The 8,376-nt window shown below is 36.5% G+C and overlaps 1 pseudogene; it reads right to left on the reverse strand.

The window, feature by feature from the left end:
- Positions 1–6,916: 6,916 nt before the first annotated feature.
- LOC117706447 (small nucleolar RNA SNORA17) lies at positions 6,917–7,038 on the reverse strand (annotated as a pseudogene).
- Positions 7,039–8,376: the final 1,338 nt, after the last annotated feature.

The following is an 8,376-nucleotide window of genomic DNA, read 5'->3' on the forward strand; positions in this document are numbered from 1 at the left end:
CAAAGGAATATAATGATTCAAGCTGGATGTAATCTGAAAGTCCATATTCTAGTGTCTTTCTTCTATTTTTTCTAACAGGCTACCAAGAGAGGGAAATAACTAAACATTCCTACTCACTGGAAAAACTTTTAAATTTCTATTTTATATATTAAAGTTATAAGACAGAATGGCGAGTGAAGAGAGAAGACTATAGTGAGACTACAGGTTTCATGTGGTTGTTTTGATGAGGATGACTCCCATGGGCTCTTATATTTTAATCATTATTCATTAGAGAGTGTAACTGCTTGAGGATTAAGAGGTATAGCTTTGTTGGTTAGATGTTGTGTTGTATAAGAAAATGTGTTGATGGAGACATGTCTAGGGGACTCAAAAGTCCATGTGTGGCTGATTATCTCTTTCTCCATCTGCCTGTTGTAGGCATATGAATTTCTCAGCTACTACTCCAGTGCCTTACCTGCCTACTTCTTACCAGCTGAAATTATTAATAAACTAATTAGATGCTTTTTGAAATAAGACTTACCTTGGCCATAGAGTCCCACAACAATTGAATAATAACTGAGACAGAACTTACGGCCTAGGACTGGAATACTGTAGTGGTAGGCAGTGGTAGGCCTGAACAAACTGTTTTTTTTTTTCCCAATAACATTGAATACTTAATGATTTTTTTTGACTAGAAATGCAATTGAACATTTTAAACAGGAATTAATAGACCTTTCTATGAAAGAATGTTGTGCTGAGGTTAAAGTGGACTGAGGGGGGTCCCGAAGTTTTAAGGGGGAAGTATATTAGTAAGTGGACTAAATACAATTTATTTATGATATTTTAGCAAAAGTATGTTGGCTTTTTACTCTATCCTAAAAACTTGTTCTGAGGCTAAATCAAAGAGCTTTTTGGTAACTGTAAAGATTACAAGACACACTAGAACTAACTGGGTCATGTGGCTATTTCGTCTCTTCTTTCAGTTTTTCCTTCTTTTTTTAAAAAAGAAACACATTTAATGAGGGCTGGATTATAGTTTCAGGGGTTTAGTCAATTATTCTCATGACTGCATGAAGAAGCTGAGAGTGCTACGTCTTTTTCTGTAGGCAGCAGAGGGACAGTGTGTGCCACACTGGCAACAGCTTGAGCATATAAAACTTTAAAGCCCATCCCAAGGTAGCACACTTCTTCAATTAAGGCCATATCTACTCCAACAAGGCCATAGCTTCTAGTAGTACCACTCTTTATGGTCATGTATTCAAACATATAAGTCTATGTGGGGCATTTCTATTCAAATCACAACATCCAAGAGTCATGTGTTTTTTAATGATCACTCTTATGCAGATATACAAGGAAAATCACTAAGAAAAGCAAAGGAAAATACAAAATGTATAGTTTCAGAAGGAAAAAAAGAAGAACCCTAAAATTTAGTGTTGGATACAAGTCCTGTGCTCAAGGAGATAAAAAGTTTTAAGAAAAATGTCTTGCTAAGTGTACTAAAAGAAATGATGATCTCAGGCCTAGACTCCACCCAGCTAAGCTTCCAATTTGGAAAAAGAATTAAAGGAAAGCTTAAGCTGCAATTGAAAGCAACAACAATAGATAGTTTATGCTAATACCATGCAATGAATGTTCCAGGTTTCAGACCCAACAAGCTAACGGATTCCCCAGTTTAGGCTATATAATCCAGACTTTATTAAGAAAAATATATTTAGAAAGGTTATGAAATCTTCCTGTGGGTTAAAAAAAAGTAGCTGAGGCAAGGTGTATAACAGGGAAATCATGCTTTGAAGCCTGGGGAAACCAATGCTTGAAGCAGTGAAAGTAAAGCAGGCAATACATTGGAGACACCAAGGTGATGGAAAATGCAGAGTTTGGGAATGCCTGTCAAAGAGAGGAATGAACCAGGTGCAGAACCATCATAAGATAGAGACATGTCAGATGCCATCCCCTTACCCTATTTCCTTCTCCCCCCCCCGCAGAAAACCCCTATTCCATGCCCCATTTTCCTTTTTGCATTTATACACTTCTAAAAATGTTAATCAATGCTTTATAAGTTTGGTAATGCTCAATCAGAAGTGTAAGCCAATCCAATTAAAAAATAAAATTAAAAAAAGAAAGCATCTAATAATCCTTTAAAAATCAGACATGGAGTTGCAGAAATTAGAATTCTTCTGCTGGATTTCATTCTTGAATTGGTCCTGTATTTCCTCACAATGTTCCCTTTAGAATGATAAAGTATACTTTATTCACTGTTTGTTGGAAAAAATGTGATCTACTTTTTCCAGTTTGACTTAATAAGGGATTAGTTACAAGACTGCTTAGATTCTTAGAAGAAACTTTTGATTTTAGATTTTTATTTATTTATTTTATTAGATATTTTATTTACACTTCAGATGGCATCCCCTATCCCCATTCCCCCCCACCCCCCTTAGGAAACCCCTATCCCATGCCTCCTTTTCCTTTTTGCATTTATACATTTTTTTAAAAATAATGTTAATCATAGGCTTTATAAGTTTGGAATTGTTCAATCAGAGGTATAACCCACTGACCAACCTAGATTTAACAACTATCTTTGACTGGTGGAGATACATGAATATCTGCCTCCCTGTCTCCCCCCTCTTTCTCTCTTTCATCACCTAGCTTCTCCTCTCCTTCTTCTTCTCCTCTTCTTACTCCTTTTCTTCCTCTCAGTACTCCTCCTACCTTAGCTCCTCCTACACATCACCCTTCCTGTTAAAATGAAACTTTTCTCTCAAAATACAATTAGAGCATAATTAGGCCAATTTGTACCAGTGAGGTACAAGATAGTCCTAATACCCAGTCCATCCTTTTGTTGACTAACCAGCACCTCTGTCATCTATCCTAACTAAAACATTTAGTTCTGAACCTGGCTTTAGGATGAATGTCAGCTGACGACCATCCACTCAAATCTTTTCTCTTAAGGTAAAGAGCTATAAGTTTTAAACCCTGTCAGAAATCCAGAATGACTGAGTTAACTATAATTGTGGGAAGCACAAAGCATAGCTTCTAAAACTTAGCCAATTTATACAGACCTCTGAACACCTGGATACTCGCTCTACTTCAAAACATTGGAGCATCTGTTCTTCTGCCTTCTGGCCCAGGATCATCTGACAGACCTTAGTGCTGCAGAATTATTAAGGGCTGATTACTCTGTCTAGGCAGATATAATCAGTCGACTATTCTGCAAGTGTGTCCTTTTCTGGACAGTAATTTGTCTGTAGAAGGAAAGTGGCAATTCTTGCCTAGTGGCTGTCTCACCACAACTGGAGTAACTCCAAGGATGCTCAAGTTCTTGAAATGTAAATATTATATCCAATAAAAGAGGGAAAAAAATATAAAAGCAGTTAGAACCAACATTCTTAATAAAATGTCAGTCCCCTTAAAAAAAACTATCTTAATACTAAAATTTGTTTTGAGAATTGTATATTGCAGGATGATCAGCCTTGGTGTATCTACTCAACAAACAAGCTGGGCAGACCTGCTCAAACCTCTGAGGTCTGGGAATTCCATCTGGAGGCAGCGAAGACACAGCATCAGAGGATTGTCAATTTGCTCTCCCCCCCACTCCTCTTCTAATATCTCAACGCCCATAATCAGCTTGAAGAAGCTAATGAAGAGTCAGTGCCCCTATTCCCTGGGCTTGGGGACTAAGGTGGTAAATGTTGGACTGTCTTTCTAGGGAAAAGTAGTGGTTTTGTGGAAATAGAGGGGATTAGCTAGGGGTTAATTGCATAGCCATAACCTATTAGTAGAAATCTGTATAATTAATATCAAGATGAAGATATAAATTCTTAAATGGCACCAATTTACTTTGATTGCAAATTTTAAGGTTTTCATTGGCATGAGCTTCTTAGTGATATGAAAGTCAGATGAATATTGTTACTTTCATAGGCATTGTACCAATATAACACATTTAGGAATACAAAGCTTAGACCTAGTCCTTCTTTAACTTTTTTTAACTGATTTGAGATGGTCAGCCTGTGAGTTAAGGGACTATAGCAAATACATGACTTGGAGTTTATTATAAGAGTGTTCTCCATGTTTTATTTAGAAATAGCTGAGTGGAGTTAACAGGCAACAGTCCAGATTACCTTACATGGATAGTTGGTTTTCAAAACATCAGAAATCCTTAGAACTGACATAACAAACATTTCAGTATTAATGTTCATTTTCATTAGAGATCTGTCTGCTCCGGACAGCTTCCTATATTGAATTCTAAGAAGAGATTTTAGATTTTAAATAGTGTTGAGACTCAAGAACTGTGTGAATATTAGAAATAAACTAAATTCCTTTTGCATTATGATATGGCTGTAAAAATCTAGGGGCAGGAAATATAATGTGATGGTTTAAATGAGAACAAGTCCTATATATTTGAGTGGTTAATCACCAGGTATAGGAGATACTTGAGAAGAATTAGAAGAACTAGGAGGTGTAGCCTTGTTGAATGAAGTATGTTTGTATTAGTGGGCTTTAACTTTTCAAAAGCCCATGGCTGGTCCAGTCTTTCTGTTTGCCTGTGGTCTATAGATCAGGAAGAATGTAAATATCTTAGCTACTGCTCCAGTGCCATGCCTGTCTGTTTCCTTCCTGGATGTTAATGGATTAACCCTAAGAAACTAAAAAAAAAAAAAAAAAAAAAAAAAGCTTCTAATTAAATGTTTCTTTTTGTAACATGTAGAAATTACTTTTATACCTCTGACATAATTGTCCTCTTAAAGTCTTAGTGATGAGTAAGTTCCTAGTTCTTTCTGAACTCTGGCTGCCTGGTTCAACTCAGATGTTCTGTCCCAACAGCCTCTCTAAGCTGACAGATTCAATCTGGCTTCTCTCTGCTTCTGATGGAATTGGTCTGCTTGGCCTAAAACTAACTCTGATAATTTGTTCTTTTCTTCTTGTTCCTTCTCATTCTCTGTTTTCAAAGGCACCTGCTAACCTGTGCTGAACTGCCAGTGCTTGCAAATGAACTTAACTCCTTCACTCACTTGCACTTCCAACTCACTGAACTGAAATGTCCCAAACTGCACTGACTGAGCTCAACTAACTCTACTAGATTGACTGAACTCAACTCACTGAACTGACTGACACGAACTCAACTGAAATGTCTGTGTAGAACTGACTGATTTAAGTGCCCTCTCTATTTGGGCACTGCTCTTAAGTAGCCTCCCTTTCCTGTCTGTTCTTGAGAGAGTTGGGCATGCCCTATCTATGGCTCACTCTGTTAAGTCTTTCTCTGATTCATCACTTTGTCCATCAGTTAGACCCCATTTTCAGTTTCTTCCTTCTACAAACTAATTGTATTAATCAGGTTTTTGTGGAGCCACAGAACATATTGAATGTCTCTTTCTATTAAGGAAATTTATTATGATTACTTAGAGTCTGTAGTTCACCTAACCCAACAATGGGCAGCAGTGGTTCGGAAGTTATAGAATCTAGTAGTCTCTCAGTCTCATGGGCCAACTTGTTTAAGCTGGTCTTTTGTAGAAGTAGATTCCAACAGATGTGCTGTATGTAAGTACATAACGTCCCTATGTAGGCCTCAGCATGTGTAGCCCAAATTAAAGGTGTGTACTTCCACTCCTGGATTTGAGACTCATTTTTTCTTAGGTTGACTTTGAACTAAGAGATCTCCTAGCCTCAGTCTCCTGGGATTAATGGTGTGTACTACCTTGCCTAGAACTAAGTTGTCCATGGCCATTATACCTCAAGATCTCCATGCCAAGATTCAGGTCAGAAATTTGTGTCTTCCAGCATCAAGATCTGGATCACAAGTGTGCCCTACAATTCTTGATTGCAGTTCATTCCATATATAGTCAAGTTGATAAGCAGGAATTGCCATTAAACTAAACTTACCTATATTTTTTTAGAATTAATGATGTATATTAAACACATATCTGTATTCCAGCCATAGCAGCAATGTTACTGGATTAAAAATCCCTCTACAGTAAGATTTCCCTTGGTCATACTGTCTCTTTCCAATAATAAAACACTAAATAAGACAGGCAGGTGGTGTGTTTTACAAACCACTTTTATATTATTTGTCCCAGTTCCTTTAATCCCCTCAGAATTCAGTCTCCTCTTCTCCTTTGTATTCCCTCTCCTAAGCATCTAAATTATTTTATCTTCTTCTCTAATGTTCATTCTCCACCACCTTCTCCAAGGTTCCTTTTGAATTTCTGCTTCTAAAGTTACTTCAGATTATCTGCTGTAACCTACAGATTTGGGGCTAGGATCACATATAATTGAAAACAATCTGCATCTAAATTTCTGTGTCTGGGTCACTTTACTCAAGATAATATTTTCTAGCTACATCTATTTATCTGTAAATTATGTGATTTTATATTTTCTTTAGAGCAGAGTAGAATTCTATTATATATATGTACTATATTTTCAATATTCTTTATCATTTGATGGGCAACTAAGGTGATTCCATTTGCCATATATCCAAGGAAGGCCTTCAGCATGGGCCATATAGATCCAGATGTGGTCCTGTAATGGCCAGGACCACCACCTTGAGCCATGGGGTGGGAGGCATCACTACTAGTTACTTATATGGGACTTTCCTTCCTTACCCTTGGGTGTCCAGTTTTGCCCCTATTCATCAGGCCCACATCCTTTTGTTACTCTTTCCTTCCATTTCTCCACAACTTACTTTGGCTTCTTAGCATTGCCCATGGTCTCTGACTGTCTAAGGTTGTCTCAAAAATAGTTTTAAGTATGCTATGCCCTGTTTGTGCATTATGGTGCAGTACAGGGATCATCTTAGACATGGTCTTTCACTACCCGAACTACAGGATGTGCAGTACCTGACTAGAGATCATCTCAGACTAGCACACTGTCTGGGCCTCATAGTACAGGTTTGGTGGTCATCTCAGGCTAGGTTCTTGTCTGGAACCCCTGGCTCATGTTTGTACATAATATTAGGGTAATAATCATACAGATGTTTGTACTGAGCATAGGAAAAACTTGTCCCCTCTCTACCAACAACTGTCACACATCTGACATAACACCCACATCTTTAACACCTCTAGGGGCAGTCTGATTATCTTAAATAAAACTTAATTTATAAGTTTAGCACAGATATGAATAACATTAGCTAATAATATAACATCTATAAAAATCTGCCTTATGAAATTGTTTAAATCATATGACAAAACTTTTTGGAAGTCAAATTTAATATTTTTGGATTGTGATTGGCAGTGGGAAATTAAAACTGTGGATAAGGAGAATTTGTGCACTGACTGTCACACACACACACACACACACACACACACACACACACACACACACACACCACACTTCAGTTGAATGGTGTTTGTTTTAGTTTCATCATGTTTCAGTAAGGTGCCTAGGCATAGAAGAAAGAGGACTGTTCTTCTGTGTAAGTAACAGAGGTGATTAAATGGACTCTCTCCAAGTAGCTTTTTCAGTAATGCTCATTTAGAGCTGCAACATAGATAATGGCAGGTCCTAACTATACAACCTAAGCCAATTTGTTAGAACTTATTGAGGCCAAAACACTAGTGAATAAAGACACTCTTTGATTATATAATATGGAAATCATCAAGTCAATTGAGCTGTGACTTAGCTCTGATATTAAATAACCAGATTTGATAAGGTCAGTTCCTGTATGGATTGATGTGGGTTACTAAGAAATCAATAGCAAAAGAATTATTGAGTGAGCTAATGAGTAATCAATGATGTTAGCAATGATAAAGAACCTTGGGTAGCTCTGAGTGAGATTGGAAAAGTTCCAGATGCGCACGATTAACATTGTACAGTTGCAGTGTAATTTGGCCAAACGCTTAACTAACACTTCTGAATACCAGACACCATTGACTAAATCACTCAAAATATTCAATGTCGCAGAATATATGTGGTATTCATAAAATTATTATAATAAAGAAAGCCATAATTCTAAGCTTTTACACAGAAAAATTAAGACTGTGATTTCTGATTTTCATCTTCTAAATGTTGAAAGAATTGTCTCTGTTTTGCAGATCAATATTCTTTGCCATTATTTTAGCCAACTTTTATCTTACCATAAAAGTTTTAAAACATTGGTTTCATGTTTTGCATCAAAATTTTATATTTTTTCTATTGCCACAAATTTATTATAATATTTTAATACCACTCTTAATGAAAAAGATAGCATTTCTGACTTCCACATCTCTTTTCCAGAAGCACATGTTTCCTGCTTTTGAAAGACATTATGAATGCCAATATTGTTTTGTTTACAAAATATTATAAAAATTTTCAACTTGTGAGATAATAAAGAATAGTTTAACTAGATTCCATATAATAACACTAATGATTCAAAAAATTTAAAATTGTAAAGTAGTTAAGTTAAATGTTCCTTAAAGCACCAACATATTT

The sequence above is a fragment of the Arvicanthis niloticus genome, chromosome 3 (genome assembly GCF_011762505.2).
Source record: "Arvicanthis niloticus isolate mArvNil1 chromosome 3, mArvNil1.pat.X, whole genome shotgun sequence".
Taxonomy (NCBI): Eukaryota; Metazoa; Chordata; class Mammalia; order Rodentia; family Muridae; genus Arvicanthis; species Arvicanthis niloticus.